Source organism: Scyliorhinus canicula, chromosome 14 (genome assembly GCF_902713615.1).
Source record: "Scyliorhinus canicula chromosome 14, sScyCan1.1, whole genome shotgun sequence".
Lineage (NCBI taxonomy): Eukaryota > Metazoa > Chordata > Chondrichthyes > Carcharhiniformes > Scyliorhinidae > Scyliorhinus > Scyliorhinus canicula.
This window is the reverse complement of record NC_052159.1, coordinates 95,952,550-95,972,708: the sequence shown is the minus strand read 5'-3', so window position 1 is coordinate 95,972,708 and position 20,159 is coordinate 95,952,550.

Below are 20,159 nucleotides of genomic sequence, written 5' to 3'. Positions count from 1 at the left end.
TTAGGAACTCACCCATCTTTTGTGGATCTGCACATAGATGACCTTGTAGATCCTTAAGAGGCCCTACTCCCTCCCTAGTTACTCTTTTGCCCTTTGTGTATTTGTAGAAGCTCTTTGGATTCTCCTTTGCCTTACCTGCCAAAGCAATCTCATGTCCCCTTTTTGCCCTCCTGATTTCTCTCTTAACTCTACTCCGGCAACCTCCATGCTCTTCAAGATCCACTTGATCCCAGCAGCCGATGCGTGTCATATGCCTCTTTCTTCTTTTTGACCAGGGCCTCAATATCCCGGGTCATCAGGGTTCCCTACTTCTACCAGCCTTGCCCTTCACTCTAAAAGAAATGTGCTTACCCTGAACCCTGGTTAACACACTTTTGAAAGCCTCCCACTTATCAGCTGTCCCTTCGTCTGCCAAGACTCCCCCAATCAACTCTTGAAAGTTCTACCATCAAAATTGGACTTGTCTCAATTTAGAATTTTAACTTTTGGGCCAGACCTATCATTCGCCATAGCTATTTTAAAACTAATGGAATTATGGTCACTGGTTCCAATGTGATCCCTCACTAACACTTCTGTTGCCTGTCCTTCCTTATGTCCCAAGAGGCAGTCAGCTTTTGCCCCTCTCTAGTCGGGCCATCCACATACTGAATGAGAAATTGCTCCTGAATACACTCAACAAATTTCTCTCCATCCAAGCCCCTAATGCTATGGCTGTCCAAGCCAATGTTGGGAAAGTTAAAGTCTCCAACTATTACCACCCTATTTTTCTTGCAGCTATCTGTAATCTCCTTACATATTTGCTCCTCAATTTCTCACTTACTATTTGGGAGTCATTGCATAGCATCCCAATCACACCTTGATGCATGAACACTGTGCTTGAACCAGAGGAGGCAACACCACACACGCAGCAGCCAAGATCTGAACACCCACAAGATGCATACAGCTCCTGGGACATATCCATAGCTGGAGGGTGGGTGAGTGCAACGGGGAGGGGGAGATGGACTAAGGGTTCGAAGGTCGGGCTGCATTGCTGAAGAAAGTGATAGGCATCATATTGTTGTGCTCACGGGTTTTCAGTGTGTAACACAATTAGCCACTCTCCTGATGGTGCTGCCCCACTCTCCCACCACCACCCCCCTGCACTCTCCCCCCTTCCCTGCTGCCCTCGGTGATTCCCGGTGTGCTGGGCCCTCCTAGCTCTACTGCTACGTCTAGGTGTGTCACCAGGATGCACATCTGAGGTGGAGGCAGCCAGCTGCTTACCTCATCCCGTGGCCTTCGATGCCCCTGGCCGACATCCTATGGGGCTCTGGCACCGGAGGGCCCCAGCACACAGCTGTGCCACCCTGTACCGTGTGCTGGTTATGAGACGTGGCCTCATCAGAGAGGTAGAATTCAGTGGAGCTTGTGGCCACCATCGCCATTCCATAGAACAGGTCCAGGTTTCCGCCCAGTGCCCCTCTTCCCGCCCAGTGCCCTTCGGCCTCTGGGGTTCACCTTGGGATGGAGAGCAGCTGGTTCGAACCCCGGATGCCCCTGCATCATTTGGCTCTGCCAGCTCTGGCAGTTACCCATGGTCCGCACCATCATGTTGACGCCCTCGGCAATGCTCGTCAGTGATTGGGCCATGCTCTGGAGTACCTCGGCGATGCCCTCCTGTGACTGGGACAAACTCCGCAGCACCTCAGCCATTCCCATCTGAGAGCGGGACATGTCCCGTAGAATCTCACCGAGGTCAGCCTGGTATTGGGTCACATCCCCCAGTGAGGCGGACATTCTATCGAGACCCTCAGCCATGGCCATCACCGACTGTGCGACGCCTTGGACACCTTCACTAATGATGCCGATGATGTACACCAGGCTCGTCACACTAGCAGTGTTGGCCTTGGTGCCACGCATTGCCGGTGACATGTCCTGTGCTCGTAGCCTCTGGGACTCCTCCAAGTGGCTACGGACCTGCTGGAGTGTCACTGACATCTCCCTCTGAATGTCCTGGCTGCACTCGATTGTCTCCATCAGCTCCTGATAACACTTTTCTAGAGGCTCTGCATCAGGCTGGGACCCAGCTGGGTCCTGGGATCCAGACCTATGCCTGGGGTTCCTGCCTCCACCTGATGTGCATCAGCAGCTGTGTGGGGCTCACCAGATTGTGCCCCAAAAGCCTGACCATGAATGTTTCCCACCAAGCTGCGTGTATCTGCAGTGGTGGAGGGTGGGGATGACAGCTGCAAAGCATCAATCATGTCTTCCTCTGAGCTTTCCTCCGAGGTGTTCTGGGAGGCCGGAGAGGGGGCCACCCGGGATGGGCAGGCACTGTTGGCTAGAGGACGTCTGGGAGAACTAACATGCGGTCAGTAGGCGGGATGGGTCAATCATTAAGGCAATAACAATTCACGTTTGACAGGTGGGGCCCACTGGATCCTCACCTCCATGGTGTCCGCCAGCCTCCGCGTGGGTGACCGATCTATCCTCGACCACCCCAGTCACCCCCATGGTGTCTGCCAGCCTCCGCGTGGGTGACCGATCTATCCTCGACCACCCCAGTCACCGCCAGGCCTGTACCTTGAGGGTATTGAGGATTCTTAAATCCGGCACCCTACCGCCAGTCTGGGCCCTCTCCCGGCGATTATGGGAGAGCTTCTCCTGCGGAGACATTGAGAGGGCATCGATAGCCACATGTGTGGTTCACAGTGGTGGGAGAGTGGATGTGAGGACAGGTGGGGGTGGTTGAAGAGAGAGGGGGGTGAAGGAGGATTGGGGCTCCATGGAGAGTTGGGAGGGTGGATGTTCACATGGGGGTGGAAAGGTCTCGGGAGCTTGGGGGGGCATTGATGTCAACTCACCAATGCTGCCCGACACTAGAGGCCAATCCTCCTGGTCACACTCTGCGAGCTGTCACCTCGTCTCAAGCAGCACTGGCTGCCCAGAGGCTCGCTCTCTGGGGACCCCAGGGGAACAGGACATCCCTCCTGGCCTCCACTACACCTAGGTCACATCACCAAATCTCTTACTTCATCTACTCCTCTTAGTAGAAGTGTTTGTAAAGAGACTATCTAAAGGGACAAGTTCTGCAGAAGGAAAACTGTTGAGACTAAAAAAAATGTGTTTATGGTCTGAATAATGCCTCTTCATTTTAGCTAATGCAAAATCCCTTAGCTAAGAAGTTTCTTCCAGTCATGCTGTGTTGAGTGCAGATAGGCGTCCGTTGAGTCTGTGGATTGGGCATTCTTCTATGATGTGGTGCATAGTTTGCTCTTTCCCTCAGGCACTTAGGGGGCTGACACTAATGCCCCATCTGTGGAGGTTGACCAAGCAGAGGCCATGGGCTGTCCTAAACCTGTTAAGGGTGGACCACTTTTTCCTTGGAAGGTTGAAACCAGACAGCTGATGGTTTGCATTTGAGACCAGGTACTTGTTTGACATGTCCAATAATTCCCATTCATTTGTCCAGGTGGAATTTGCGTTGAAGTCCTGTGTGGGAGGGTTTATTTAGATCGGCCTTCTTGATGGGAGTTGTACCTCAGGTGGGCTGAATAGATCAGGATGAAGTGAAGGTGGGGGGAATTGCAAATGTTTGCTATCATTTTGTGGGTTGTTACAAGTTGGCGGGTTTGTGGGCGAGTGATCTTTGCCAGGACAGGGAGCCAACGGGGTGGTGTTGGCATTGTGTTCCAGTAATGATATGAATGGTCACATTCAGCTGGGTGTTAACAATGTTGTGTGTGTGTGTGTGTGGATGATCATAACCAAACAGGGTGCAATATTCTGCTGCTGAGTATGAGAGTGCGAGTTTTGAAGTTCAGAGGGTGGTGGTAGCAGTACCCCATATTGAACTGGCTAGTTTGGCAATCAAGTTATTTCTGGACTTGACCTTGGCTGCAGCTGTTTTTAGATGTTCCCGGAAGGTCACTCTGAGGTATGTTAGAATTGGGTGGGGCTTTAACTTGTAGCCATTCATTTGGATGTTATGCTCTTTGTGACTTTTGCATTGGAAAGATGGAAAAAGCTGGATACTGGGTGGGATTCTCCGAAATGGAGACAGAGTGTCCGCGCCGTAGTGAACGCAATCGCGTTTCATGACAGCGCGAAATGGGCGTGGGCACTACCGATTCCTGCCCCCATAGGGGCCAGCACGGTGCTGGAGCGGTTCACGGCGCCCCAACTGGGCGCCGCCCCAACTGGGCGCCGCGCCAACCCACGCATGCGCAGGGGACTTCCACAACACGCCGGCCCCGACGCAACATGATGCTGGGGTTCAGGGGCCGGCCGCGTTACAAAATAGCGCTGGGGCTGGAGAAGCCGGCCCATCAATCGGTGTGCCCCGATCGCGGGCCAGACCCCATCGGAGGCCCCCCCCCCCCCCCCCCCCCCACCGGTGAAGGAGCCCCACTTCCCCCCCACAGGCCGCCCCCTGACCCTGTGCGCAGAGTTCCCATCGGCTGCGAGCAGGTGTGGACGGCGCCGGCGGGACTCTGTCGTTTCCGCGCAGCCGCTCGGCTCATCAAGGCTGGAGAATCAGAGACCCGGCCGTGGACAGTGGCCCACGACCGGCGCCGCGCCAAACAAGCCAGCGCAAATGTTGCCGATTCTCCGCGCCTCGGAGAATCGCGTGCCAACGTCGGGGTGGCGTATCGCGGTTGCAGCGATTCTCCGGCCCGGCGCGGAACACGGAGAATCCTGCCCACTGTTTTTGATCACACCATTAGCTTAAACGTTCAAGTCACTCACCAAAATAACCAATTATTTACCTTTGCTGCTGGGTGAATAAAAGAGACTTTAACTCGGGCAGCATGGTAGCTCGGTGGTTAGCACAGTTGCTTCACAGCGCCAGGGTCCCAGGTTCGATTCCCGGCTTGGGTCACTGTCTGTGCGGAGTCTGCCCGTGCCTGCGTGGGTTTCCTCCGGGAGCTCTGGTTTCCTCCCACAGTCCAAAGATGTGCAGGTTAGGTGGATTGGGCATGCTCAATTGCCCTTAGTGTCCCAAAAAAAGGGTTAAATGGGGTTACTGGGAATGGGTGGAGGCGTGGGCTTGAAGAGAGTGCTCTTTACAACGGCTGCTGCAGACTCGATGGGCCGAATGGCCTCCTTCTGCACTGTAAATTCTATGATTCAACAAGGTTTCTTTAAATAAACTCAATTAATTATTTATTATAAAGCACAACTTAAAGAATTTGTACACACACAATTGTATTTTGGGAATATAACTATCTATGCCTTTTTTTAAATACCCCAATTTGCACACAGGTACACACTCACAAACAAGTAAAGAACAAACATATAGGGTCTCTGCAGAGATGGGCTTTGGAGGAGATGCTGTATAAAGTAAATTATAAAGTTTGCAGGGTTTCAATGCTGTCGATTTGGATCCCCCTTGAGTGAAGATGGGCCACTGGTCCCAATAAATGTCTGGAAGTTCTCACCAACTGAATTTCAGCATGGAGGAGAATATAAATCTGGATTAATAATTCTTATCCAAGCTTTTCAGTTTCAAAGTGGAGACAAGTTACATGCAGATTAGGATTCTCTGGCTGCAGGTTGATAACCACACATGGAATTTCAGGCATGGCACGGCAGCCTTTCTTCTTAGCCTCAAACAAAAACAGAAAATACTGGGCAATCGCAGCAAGTCTAACAATATCTGTGGAGAGAGAAGGGAGCTAACATTTCGAGTCTGGATGACTCTTTGGCTCAGCTAGAGAGAACTGGAAATAGGGTCAGATTTATGCTGTTGTGTTGGGCTTGGAGCGATGGGGCTGGATATGGTCCAGCGATAGGTCGAGATTGACAAATGTGTTGTGGACAGAAAGACAAATGGAATGTAATTGGAGGTGATTAAGGCTAAGAAGGGTGCTGATCGTGGCAGCTAAAGCGATTAGAGTGTGTGAGTGGCAAACAAAGGTGAACAGTGTGTCGAAGTAAGAAATCTTACAACGCCAGGTTAAAGTCCAACAGGTTTGTTTCGAATCACTAGCTTTCAGAGCACTGCTCCTTCCTCAGGTGAAGGAGCAGTGCTCCAAAAGCTAGTGATTCGAAACAAACCTGTTGGACCTTAACCTGGTGTTGTCAGACTTCTTACTGTGCTCACCCAGGTCCAATGCCGGCATCTCCACAGTGTGCCAAAGGACAACTGGGAACAGGGAACAGATGGCCGAAGTAAGTGGGGGAAGGGGGATAATGGTGAGGGAAAAACAGATCTACGGAAGAAATGGAGATAAATTAATAGAAATAAACATGGGGTGAAGGTGGAGGAGAGAGTTCGCAGTCTGAGGTTGTTGAACTCAATGTTAAGTCTGGAAGCAGTAAATGCAATAGACCAGATTGAAGGAAATGCATGTGAAGTGCTGCCTCATTCGAAAAGATGTTAATGCCCTGGGATGGTGAGCAGGGAGGAGATAAAGGGGCAGATGTTAACCACTACTTTTCTTAATAGATATATTAATGATCGAGACTTGGGTGTACAGGGCGCAATTAAAAAATTTACAGATGTCACGAACCTTGGAACCTTGGAAGTATTGTGAATTGAGAAGATACATGATAGACTTCAAGAGGATTTTGTTACCACATGATGGGGATCTGTAAACCAAATGAACCAATTTTACTGAACGACCTCCCAAATGAAGAGATTATTGGACAAAATGTTACCTTTTCCAGCTCCTATTAATGTGGAACCTGCTGCCTGTGGACAATCATCTATGTCAGTGAAGGAAAATGACTGGAATACGAATACGAATCAGAATCAACGTAAATTAAACATAAATTAACAAGCAAATCACAGTCAGTACAAACTATAAATGATCCATTGCATAGCAGATTCAGCAAAGATATGTCATGGAGTTACTAGGCAGTCTGCATGGTCCCAATTTCAGCCACACGGTCCTTTTAAGCTTGGCCCTTCCTTGGGTCAAATTCCAGTCATTTTCCTTCAATGACATAGATGATTGTCCACAGGCAGCAGCTTCCACATTAATAGGATTCTGTCCATGCAATCTTCTAAACAATAGCACACTTCTTTCTGGTTAGGTGGGAGGGTGAATTGTGGTGAGGATGCAGGGATCCTACAGCATGGTCTCGACAAGTTGGGCAACTGGGCAAATCAATGGCAGATGCAGTATAATTTGGATAAGTGTGAGGTTATTCACTTTGGAAGCAAAAACAGGAAGGCAGATTTACTACCTGAATGGTTGTAAATTGGGAGAGGGGAGTGTGCAGTGGGACCTGGGTGTCCTTGTGCACCAGTTGCTGAAGGTAAGCATGCAGGTGCAGCAGGCGATAAAGAAGGCTAATGGTATGTTGGCCTTCATTGCGAGAGGTTTCGAGTACAGAAGCAGGGATGTGTTTCTGCAATTATACAGGGCCTTGGTGAGGCCACACCTGGAGTATTGTGTGCAGTTTTGGTCTCCTTCTCTGAGGAAGGATGTTCTTGCTCTCGAGGGAGTGCAGTGAAGGTTTACCAGACTTATTCCAGGGAAGGCAGGACTGTCATATGAGGAGAGATTGACTCGGTTGAGATTGTTCTCTCTGGAGTTCAGAAGAATGAGGGGGGTCTCATCGAGACTTATAAAATTTTAACGGGACTTGACAGGGTAGATGCAGAGATGATGTTACCAATGATGGGTGTGTCCAGAACCAGGGGTCACAGTCTGAGGATTCAGGGTAAACCATTTTGGACAGATATAAGGAGACATTTCTTCACCCAAAGAGTTGTGAGCCTGTGGAATTCATTACCACAGGAAGTAGTTGATTCCAAAACATTGAATATATTCAAGAGGCAGCTGAAAATAGCACTTGGGGAGAATGGGATCAAAGGCTATGGGGAGAAAGCAGGATTAGGCTATTGAGTTAGATGATCAGCCATGATCGTGATGAATGGCAGAGCAGGCCCGAAGGACCAAAACGCATCCTCCTGCTCCTATCTTCTATGTATCTTTGTAACCTTATCAATTTTCAGCACCCAACAATAGCTGCAACATAGATCTGGCAGAACCTCCTTTATCATCACAGGGTATGGCTGAATATAGGAATTCAATCACTTGGAAGTGAAAGAAACATTAGTAGCAGCTCGAACTATGCTTTCTGACCACTCCAGAATTCCAGCTCTCTGATGTGGCTTCTCTCTCCACCTCTCCCTTTTACTCTGCCTGCACACAGCCTTCATTTTTTAACTTCCTTCCTATGGGTACTGCATCCAGGGCAAGGGTCACCAGATCACATGGGCCAGCAGTTCATATTATCCAAAAAATATTATTGATGGATTTAAATGATTGAAGTAATTATTTAACATTTTAAAAACAATCAGAAACAGCCCAAACATTTTAGAGCAACTACAAATTGTTTTTATTCTTCTGCGTCAGGGTCAAAGACCAAAACACTTAACTGTTTTTTTATTAGATTTTTTTATTCTCTCCACGTGGCAAGATCACATGAGCATGTCTCCAAGTTCAGGTGTTTATCCCAAACTCTCTGTTTTGCTTGGAGTTAAAGATACATTTCAAGACATAACTGTTTTGTAAAGTTCAACATTCATGCTACATCCTCCCAAAATGAAAAACAAATTATGGTAGGAGTGAGTTTTTCCATAACACTATCAAAATACCACAAATTTCAACATTGCAAACATTTTAATAATTAACATATTATGCACAGTATAAGTAACATTCTCCCTCCTTTGTCACATTTCACCATTAAACATTCTGTCTTGAAACATTAGAACGCTTAACCTGTAACTAAATCATTTGACTGCAACAATCAGGATTTAAAGTCTGGCTTGCAAACAAGCACTGATTTCACCAATGGGTGATTCACGTCCTTTCAATCTCTGCTTCAAATCTTAATTTTGTATAAACTCTACAATCATTCCATGTCCTTTGTTAAAAGATTATACCTTAACTTTATGTTCCTCATGTTGCTTTTTAAAATCTGCATTAGATTTTGTACAGTCACAATCCTGGATTAGCATTTGTGAGGGACCAAAGGTTTTACCATTTGTTTTGTTGGGCTTTCTTTGTCAAGAAACATTCCTGATTGCTGGCAAACCATCTGGCTTCTGGGTACAGGCAGTTGTGAACTGGAATCTAAGGAGAAATCCCACTCCATATTACTTCTTATCTTCTGGATTCCATAATTTGCTTTGTTCTTCTTTAAAGTCAAACATTGATTTGTCATGAGAGTTTTCACTTTTTAAAACAGACTCTAAATTACTGTGTTCAGGTTCTAACATTGATCTGCAGTTTCCTCCATTTTCCTGCATGTTTTTCCAAATGTCCGAACCTTGCAGGAAGGTTTCAACCAGCCAAACATCTGAATTGTTCTTCCTAAGAATCAAATTCACCTTACCCTGCTTAAATTCATCTTAATTTTAACTTGAAAGTATTCTGTGTGATGTAATCTTTACATTTTTTTTCCCCAGGAAACACCAGTTTAACATGGCCTCTTGTTCTGAAAGCAGTTTATTTTTCCTTTGATTAATATCCTCTTTTGCTGCTGAAAGAACTTTGTTCAGGTTATTTGTTATTTGATGTTCATCTAAGAAAGTATGATACTCCTTTTATTTAGGTCATTAGTTTTCTTAATTTCTTTTTGTTTTTCATTCTCCCGCTGTGGTTGAACTTTGTTTAATTCTGTTCTAGCGAGGGGCAGCACGGTGGCACAGTAGTTAGCATTGTTGCCTACGGCGCTGAGGACCCGGGTTCGAATCCCGGCCATGGGTCACTGTTCGTGTGGAGTTTGCACATTCTCCCCGTGTCTGCGTGGGTTTTGCCCCCACATTCCAAAAGATGTGCAGGATAGGTGGATTGGCCACGCTAAATTCCCCCCTTAATTGGAAAAAATAATTGGGGACGCTAAATTTAAAAAAATAATAAAATAAAATTCTGTTCCTGCGAGATCATTTAGCTTTTTGTGTTGAAGTTTTAATTTATGTTCAAGAACACATATTCTGGCAGCACAGTGGCGCAGTGGTTAGCATTGCTGCCTCACGGCGCCGAGGTCCCAGGTTCGATCCCGGCTCTGTGTCACTGTCCGTGTGGAGTTTGCACATTCTCCCCGGGTTTCGCCCCTACAACCCAGAGATGTGCAGGTTAGGTGGATTGGCCATGCTAAATTGCCACTTAATTGGACAAAGAAATGAATTGGGTACTCTAAATTTATTTTAAAAAAGAACACATATTCATCTTTGTAACTTCATAATGTCTGCTTTTCCACTTTCCTTCAAAGCATTGCTTACCTTTTTTCGTTGTTAGCTTTCAGCACTGTTGCTATCTGCCTTGCCATAACTTGCTCATGACTTTTATTACATTTTTAATTTTGATCGCTTTAATTTATCTTCAATTACCATTAATTTTTCCTTTTCAACTTGATGTCCAATGTTCTTCTAAAATCAGCAGGCTGAGTTTCTGACTCTTTGGACACATCTTTAGTCACAACGTTAATTTTTGCAGTATGTTTACAGAAAGAAATTGATGCTTTTAAGTCACTTGGCGTTTCCTGTATAACTTCAGTTTCAGCAGCCTCAATGAGCTTTCCTGAACATATTGGAGTCAGCAATACCTTATCCCCAGCCAAGTCATTTCCTAATGAGAAATTTACACTGTCAGTAGGCAAATTATGAACAACACCAACAATTATAGGACTGGTACCAAAGACACATTTTAAATTAACTCTATACAAAGTCGTGCGTATATATCTTCTGTCAATCCCCTGAACTATTACTTCCATGTTCAACTAACTATCTGTGGAAAAGCCATGCTATTGGCCAATACCGTGACTGTTTTGCTACTGTATCCCTAAACATAACAATTGACTTGTCTGCCTCACTGGACAAAAGCCTTACCCTTGAAAAGAAAACTCATGTAACTTCCTGTAATTTTTTCTATCAGTAAACATAGACAAACTATGTTTGTCATCCACTTTACATGTTAGGACAGTCTTTTCTGGAGGGGCACTGCATAGCCATACAAATGTTACAGGTTGGTTTTTCCACTTCCAACGTTCATCCTTCCATGGTGATTTTATGACAAGAATCACATATCATTCCTCTTGAAACGAACATACCCACCAGGCTTTCACTTTTTCCATCCTTAGGAGCATTTGTTTCATCACCTCGTCCCTCTTTCCAACCAGAACCAGATTCCTTTTCGCTATTCAATCTCTTCTCTCTCCATTTCTCTGTTAGTTTCCGAATTGGGGCTTGTTCTTAATCATTTTATGGGTTAATTCGTAATACTTTGCCGTTGCAAGGGGCTGGTTTAGCTCACTGGGCTAAATCGCTGGCTTTTAAAGCAGACAGAGGCAGGCCATCAGCGCGGGTTCAATTCCCGTACCAGCCTCCCCGGACAGGTGCCGGAATGTGGCGACTAGGGGCTTTTCACAGTAACTTCATTGAAGCCTACTCGTGACAATAAGCGATTTTCATTTTCGTACTGCAGCTTCCTTTATTTCACAAACTTGGGGTTTTCCGGTTGAGCCCTCAACCACAAACGGATGTTATTTGGAATTCCTCCACCGCCATCATCTTGCTAAGCCCTGTTCAATCACCACCACCTATCAAACACCACTCCCTTTTCCTCGGCATATTCCACACTGGCCTGGTCCATTCTCGTTCTCAAATTTCTGATCTATTACCTCAATGCCAAACCATAGGCATTGAGTACAATAGTCTTTTACTTCCTCCTAATCACATGAATGCTCTACTAAAAGAGATGAGTACATCTCCAAACCTTCCTTACTAAAACACTTTGTAGGTGTATAGTTTATTGTTCTTTCAGCCAATTCAGATTCATGGCAATTTCCTCAAATGCCACGTACATCCCCACTCCTTTCTCACTACATTGGCATACTAAGTGAGACTTTTTCACCAAATTAAAATTTAAAAGTTCTCAGATAGATTCACTTCTCATCATTAACTCAAGTTGTGTAATCAGAACTCACGCTCCATTCTGAGATTTTATCTGTTTCCTTAGTTATTTCCTCTCTTGCTAATTTCTCACTCCTTAGTCGACCTTTCTTTGTTCTTTTTATTGCAATTCTGGACAGCTGTACTTGATCACCTACAGAACCAGTCATTTCTTTGTTAAGTCCAAGATGCTAAGATAATTCTTCAAGGATCCTGCCCCTAATGATCTTACATTAATCCCCACATGGTCTGCTACTGCCTGTACACTATCTTTTCAGAACTGTTCTGAGAATCAGATCCTTTATCTCCCACAAAGGCTTGAGGCTGAGCCTCAAAAGTACTCAAGTTGATTTCCCAATAAGATAAAGCAGAAGTAAATGTGAAACGTTGTTTGTTTAAATACTGGAAAATACCAGATGAGCTCTCAGGTTTGTTATGATAAATGTGGAGATCTGTGAACCAAATGAACCAGATTTACCAAACGATTCCAAACAAAGAAATTACTGGACAGCTTTTCACTTTTTGTGTTCTTACTTTTACTTTTTTTTTTAAATTTTAGATTACCCAATTATTTTTTCCAATTAAGGGGCAATTTAGCGTGGCCAATCCACCTACTCTGCACATTTTTTTGGGGTTTGTGGGGGCCTTACTTTTACATGAGTTGGGGATCAACATAAATTAAACATAAATCAACGGGCAAATCACAATATGAGCTATATATTACACATCTGGGGCTGGTTTAGCACACTGAGCTAAATAGCTGGCTTTTAAAGCAGAACAAGGCAGGCAAGCACGGTTCAATTCCCATACCAGCCTCCCCAAATAGGCGCCAGAATGTGGCGACTAGGGGCTTTTCACAGTAACTTCATTTGAAGCCTACTTGTGACAATAAGCGATTTTCGTTTCATGAAATAGCAGATCAACAAAGATATCTTAGTTACTGTGGTGAATGAGATTCACACGGTATTATAAGTTACCAACGTCACTCTGTTCCCATTGTATATACGTACCGATATTGTAAGTGCAGTTGCACTACCTGACCACCGGGGGAGGAGCTCTGGGAGTACTCGAGAGTTTGTACTGGGCCCCCCCCTTGGTTCCGCCCAGAACTCCTCTCCCTGGAGCTGCTGTATAAAGATCCGTGCCACAGAGCCAGCCGGCCAGTTCATCGAAAGTTCAACGGCGAACAGGCTGGCTCTGTTGTAAGTATATTAAAAACGCTATTCTAATCCTACAAGCACGTGTCCGTAGAATTGATGGTTCCATCAATTTAATATACTTACGAAACAGTCGAAGTAAATCATGGAAGCAGCCCTCAAGCCCGGACGCCTAGAACTCGACCTGCAGGATGCAGAGGCTAAAGAAATTTTCTCCCACTGGCTGAGATGTTATAAGGCCTACCTGGCAGAAGCCAGCACCGCTGAAATAATGGAAGAACAAAAGCTCAGCCTACTGCACGCGAGAGTAAGCCACAGAATCTCCACACAGCTAAATCCGGCCGGTTCTTACACCGCAGCGCTGGCAATATTGGACAAAATGTACGTTAGACCCATTAACGAGGTTTATACACGCCACGTGTTTACGACGCGCCGTCAGCGGCCTACAGAAACCCTAGCCGAATTTGTACGTGAACTGAACAATCTCTCTAATGACTGTAATTATCAGGCCGTTACCGCGGCTGAACATAGGGAGCTTGCTGTGCGGGACGTTTTCGTAGTGGGCCTTAAATCAAACAATGTGCGCCAAAGACTGCTGGAAAAGGGGGCCCAGGACTTAGATACTACTGTGGAGGCTGCTACCACTATGGAAGTCTCCTTCCGCAGCCTCACCTCGTTTTCCGCGGACCCCGCGACCTCATTGTGGGCCCCCGACCAACAATCCCCCCAGGCCTGTGCCGCACGGCCCCCCAGCTACCGCGCTGCCAAAGCCAGTTACTCTGCGGCCCCAGCCAGTCACTCTGCTGCCCCAGCCAGCTACTCAGCTGCCCCAGCCTGCCATTTCTGTGGACAAAGCCAGCACCCGCGGCAGCACTGCCCAGCCCGATCCGCGACCTGCAGCAGCTGCGGGAAGAAAGGCCATTATGCCAGAGTGTGCCTCGCAAAAAGGGCCCCAGTTTCTAACTCCCCAGTACAGAGAACAAATCGCTCCCAGCACCAGCGGGCCCGCGGGGCCCAAAACGCTGCGGCCTATGCCCTGACTCCACCCCCTCCCGCCACGTGCGATCCATGGGGGCCGCCATCTTGGCAAACCCCCACCATGCGGCCGGCCACGTGCGACTCATGGGGGCCGCCATCTTGGACGCCATCTTCTTCGCCGCTCACCACGTGCGATCCATGGGCCCCATCGGCATCTCCATGCTCAGATAGCTCATCAGAAGACTACGACTTCCCCGGGCACTCATCACGCGGCCCGCAACTCAGCGCAGTGATCCTGCATCAAGCTCGCCAGAACGTACCGGCATCTACTCGACCGGATGCCCACTCGGAAGACTACGACTTCCCCGGGCACCCATCACGCGGCCCGCAACTCAACGCGGTCACCCTAGATCAATCCCGCCCCAAGCACCTACAAAGTTCAATGGCGGAGGTCCAGATCAACGGGTACAGCACGCCATGCCTCTTTGACTCCGGGAGCACCGAGAGCTTCATACACCCAGAGCTGGTAAGACGCTGTTCGCTTCTATTTTTCCTGTGAGCCAAACTATCGCCCTCGCTTCGGGCTCCCACTCAGTCCAAATCCAAGGACGCATCGTCGCTACGCTCACAATTCGAGGCGCTAGTTATTCGAAATTTAAACTTTATGTCCTGCCTGACCTCTGCGCGCCACTCTTATTAGGCCTGGATTTCCAGTGCAACCTCAAGAGCCTCACCCTCAGCTTCGGCGGGCCCCTGCCCCCACTCACTATCTGCAGCCTAGCCATGCTGCGCATCTCCCCCCCTCCTCTCTTCGCCAATCTCACTCCAGATTGTAAACCAGTAGCTACTCGCATCGGGCGATACAGCCTACAGGATAGGGTCTTTATCCGATCGGAGGTCCGACGGCTGCTCAGTGAGGGGATCATAGAGGCCAGTAATAGTCCCTGGAGAGCTCAGGTGGTTGTCTTCAAGACCGGGGAAATATTTTGCATGGTCGTCGACTATAGTCAGACCATAAATCGCTTTACGCTCCTAGACGCGTTTCCCCTCCCCAGAATTGCAGATATGGTTAACCAGATCGCCCAATATCGGTTATTTTCCACGGTGGATCTGAAGCCTGCATACCACCAGCTCCCAATCTACCCGGAGGACCGCCACTACACGGCATTCGAGGCCGATGGCCGCCTCTTCCATTTCCTCCGGCTTCCCTTCGGCGTCACTAACGGGGTTTCGGTGTTCCAACGAGCAATGGACTGAATGGTAGACCAGTACGGTCTGCGGGCCACGTTTCTGTATCTGGACAATGTTATCATCTGCGGCTATGACCAGCAGGACCACGACGCCCACCTCCACCGTTTTCTCCAAACGGCACAGAAATTAAACCTCACTTATAACAGGGAGAAATGCGTTTTCCGCACAAACAGACTGGCCATCCTCGGCTATGTCGTGGAGAACGGAGTCCTGGGCCCAAACCAGGACCATATGCGCCCCCTCTTAGAACTCCCCCTCCCTCATTGCCACAAGGCCCTCAAACGGTGCTTGGGGTTCTTTTCATACTACGCCCAGTGGGTCCCTCAATATGCGGACAAAGCCCGCCCACTCTTTAAGGCCACACGATTTCCCCTGTCAGCTGAGGCGCGCCAGGCCTTCAGCTGCATCAAGGAGGATATCGCCAAAGCAGCCATGCGGGCAGTGGATGAATCCGCTCCCTTTCAGGTTGAGAGCGACGCCTCAGAGGTAGCTCTAGCAGCCACTTTGAATCAGGCAGGGAGGCCCGTTACATTTTTCTCCCGTACCCTATCCGCTTCAGAACTCTGACACTCCTCAGTCGAGAAGGAAGCACAAGCCATCATGGAGGCTGATCGTCACTGGAGGCACTACCTCGCAGGTAGGAGGTTCACCCTCATCACCGACCAACGATCGGTTGCCTTTATGTTTGACAACTCGCAAAGGGGCAAAATAAAAAACGATAAAATCATTTGGTGGAGGATCGAACTCTCCACCTATAGTTACGATATTAAATATCGACCGGGGAAGCTCAACGAGCCCTCGGATGCCCTATCCCGCGGGACATGCGCCAGTGCGCAGATCAGCCATCTGAAAGCCATCCACGATGACCTCTGCCATCCAGGGATCACCCGGCTCGCCCACTACATCAGAGCCCGAAACCTGCCTTTCTCCAACGAGGAGGTAAAAGCGGTCACCAGGGACTGCCCGATCTGTGCGGAGTGCAAACCGCACTTCTATAGACCAGACAGGGCCCACCTGGTCAAGGCTTCTAGGCCCTTTGAATGCCTTGCGATCGATTTCAAAGGGCCACTCCCCTCCACTAACAAGAACATTTATTTCCTCAACATCATAGACGAGTTCTCCCGATTCCCTTTTGCCATCCCGTGCCCCGACATGACCTCCCACAGTCATTAGGGCCCTGCATAGTTTCTTCACCCTGTTTGGTTTCCCCAGCTACGTGCACAGCGACCGGGGTTCGTCCTTTATGAGCGACGAGCTGCGTCAGTACCTGCTCGACAACGGCATCACCTCGAGCAGGACTACCAGCTACAACCCCAGAGGGAACGAGCAGGTGAGAAGGGAGAACGCGACGGTCTGGAAGACCGTCCTACTGACCCTCCGGTCTAGAAAGCTCCAAGTCTCCCAATGGCAAGACGTCCTCCCAGACGCGCCCCCAGCAATTAGATCCCTCCTCTGTACAGCGACCAATCAAACCCCTCACGAGTGGCTCTTCATTTTTTCTAGGGGCACTACCACGGGGGTCTCACTTCCGGCGTGGCTGAGAACACCAGGCCCGGTTCTCCTGAGGAAGCACGTCAGGGCGCACAAAACCGACCCCCTTGTTGAAAAGGTGCGCATGCTCTACTCCAACCCCCAGTACGCATTCGTGGAGTTCCCTGACGGTCACCAGGACAAAGTATCCCTTCGGGACCTGGCACCCGCTGGATCCAGCCCCCCCCTACCCCCACTGAGGAACCCCTTACCCCGTTCCCTATGCTGCCACCCCCTCGCGCCCCCGATGCCGCAAGCTCACCCCACATGTTCCACGCGCCAGCACCAGCCCGTCCCCAGCGCCCCCAGTTTCCGGTCGAGCCAGAGGTGTATGAAGTTTGGACGAGACCCGCCCCGGAGTCTGCCATCGTACCCCAGCTCTCAACACCCACCCAGCCACCGCAAGAGGCTGCAACCCCGGTGCTCCGCAGATCGCAACGAACAATTCGTCCACTGGACAGACTAACTCTGTGAGCCACCACCCCCGCCGGACTTGATTTTTTTCACAGGGGGTGAATGTGGTGAATGAGATTCACACGGTATTATAAGTTACCAATGTCACTCTGTTCCCATTGTATATACGTACCGATATTGTAAGTGCAGTTGCACTACCTGACCACCAGGGGGAGTAGCTCTGGGAGTACTCGAGAGTTTGTACTGGGCTCCCCCCTTGGCTCCATCCAGAACTCCTCCCCCTGGAGCTGCTGTATAAAGATCCATGCCACAGTGCCAGCCGGCCAGTTCATCGAAAGCTCAACAGCGAACAGGCTGGCTCTGTTGTAAGTATATTAAAACCGCTATTCTAATCCTACAAGCACGTGTCCGTAGAATTGATGGTTCCACCAGTTACAAGGCAATGTACTCCACCCACATGGTCCCAATTTCAGTCACACAATTGTTCCAAGCTTGGAACCTATTGGGACTGAATTCCAGTCCCATTTCTTTAAGGATTTAGCTGATTTCCACAGGCAACAGTTTCCACATAAGCAGGGTCCTCCCTATCCAGTTGTCTAGACAATATCACACTTCTTTCTGTAATCTTCGCAACTCAGCTCAAATCAGTCATGGTAGGATCGATCTACTCAAACCTCCTTTACTTTTGCATACAATAGTGAATTCTGAACATTTAATCATTTTGGAAGTGAAAATCTCAGCTGCAGCATTTCTAAATCATGCTTTCTGACCACTCAGGAAACCTTGCTGACTGCCTTCTCTCTCCAGCTCTCTCCTTTCCTCTTTATGTCTGCCTGCCAGATGGCCTCCGTATTTTCATTTCCTTCTTATTGGTACTGCTTCCAGGTCAAGGGTTACCAGATCACATTGCCCAGTATTTCTTATTATCCAAAAATAAGTGATTCAAACAATTAAACGTTCTTTTCAAACATTAAAAAAACTACAGATTGAGGACTTCCGGTTGCAGCTATGTGGAGCTAAGCCGCACGTTCGGCAGCTCCCGCTAAAAACGGACTTTGGGGCTCTTTTCAGGGCCCCTAACGGAGCTTTTTTGATGATTCCCGACTTGGGAAGGGGTCTGCAGTAGATCCCCAGGGTTCTATGGTCCGGACCGGGAGTGGGGTGAGCAGAAAAGCGGTGGCAGTGCCCCTGGAAAAGCGGGGGAAGGGGAACAAAATGGCGGCCGGCGGAGGCCTCGAGGAGTTGAGGCAGTGGGCGCAGGAGCGGCAGGCGACTCTTCTGCGATGCTTCCAGGAGCTTAAGGTGGAGCTACTGGAGTCGCTGAAGGCTACCACCAGAGAGCTGATGGAGACTGAGATAGCCCAGGGGGCCGCAATCAGGGAGCTGCAGCAGCAGGCCTCCGAAAGGGAGGATGAGGCCGCAGCCGTCGCGGGGAAGGTGGAGATGCACGAGGCGCTCCATAAAAAGTGGCAGGAGCGGTTTGAGGAGCTGGACAACCGGTCGATGAGGAAGAATTTACGGATCCTGGGCCTCACGGAGGGGCTGGAGGAGTCGGCCCTGGCGGCCTATGTGGTCGTTATGCTGAACTCATTGATGGGAGCTGGGTCCTTCCAGGGGCCCCTGGAGTTGGAGGGGGCCCACAGAATACTGGCTAGGAGGCCCAAGCCGAATGAGCCGCCGCGGGCGGTGTTGGTGTGGTTTTACCGGTTCGTTGACCGGGAGTGTGTCCTCCGGTGGGCCAAGAGGGAGCGGAGCAGCAAGTGGGAGAACACGGAGGTGCGGATCTTCCAGGACTGGAGTGCGGAGGTGGCTAAGCAGAGGGCCGGGTTCAACCGGACGAAGGCGGTTCTCCACAGACGGAGTGTGAAGTTTGGCATGTTGCAGCCGGCGCGTCTGTGGGTCACCTACAAGGACCGTCACCATTATTTTGAGCCCCCGGAGGAGGCGTGGGCCTTTGTGCAGGCCGAGAAACTGGACTCAAACTAAGGGTCCAAGATGGGGGGTTTTGTATGAAAATGTAACTGTTTAATTTTTTCTCTGGGGGGGGGGGGTTCTCTGTTTAATGCAGGATGTGTGTTGGCTTCAGGGTGGGTGGGGCAATGTCTTTATGTCTTTTTGTATGGGTCTGGTGGACGGGTTCAGGCAGGGAGGTAAACTGGGAGTGCGGGGAGCTGGCGGCGGGGACTGGCAATAGGAGTTGCCCTAGAGGAGGTGGGGTTAGGCAGGGCGAAAGCGCGGGCTTTCTGCGGGTTTCCCGCGCTGCGGGATGATGGGGGACGGGGTCGGGGCTGAGAAGCGCGGGCCTTTGCAGGTTGATGGGCCACGTTGATGGGCACGAAGGAGGAGGAGTAGTCCCACATGGGGAGGGGTCGGTGGTGTGGCGGGAGTCGCTGGGATCAGCAGAAGTTAGCTGGCTCACGGGAGTGCTATGGAGGGAGGGGCACAGCTAGGAGGGGTCCTAGCCTTTGGGGGGGGGTGGGTGGGGGGGTACCGGGTTGCTGCTGAAATGGCCAGGAAGGAGCTGGTGTATGCAGGGGGTGCTGGGGGGGGAGTTGCCGCCGTGGGGAACAGGCCGAGCAGGGGACGCTGACCAGTGGCAGGCAGGGGATGGGTTATGGCTAGTCGGCAGGGGAGGGGGGCAGGGAGCCCTCTGATCCGGCTAATAACCTGGAATGTGAGGGGGCTGAATGGGCCGGTCAAGCGGGCCCGGGTGTTTGCGCACTTGAAGGGGCTGAAGGCGGATGTGGCCATGCTCCAGGAGACACACCTGAAAGTGGCGGACCAGGTTTGACTGAGGAGGAGGTGGGTGGGCCAAGTATTTCATTCAGGGCTGGATGAGAAGAATCGGGGGGTGGCGATCCTGGTGGGAAAGAGGGTGTCGTTTGAGGCGTTAAATGTGGTGGCTGACAGTGGCGGGAGATATGTGATGGTGAGTGGTA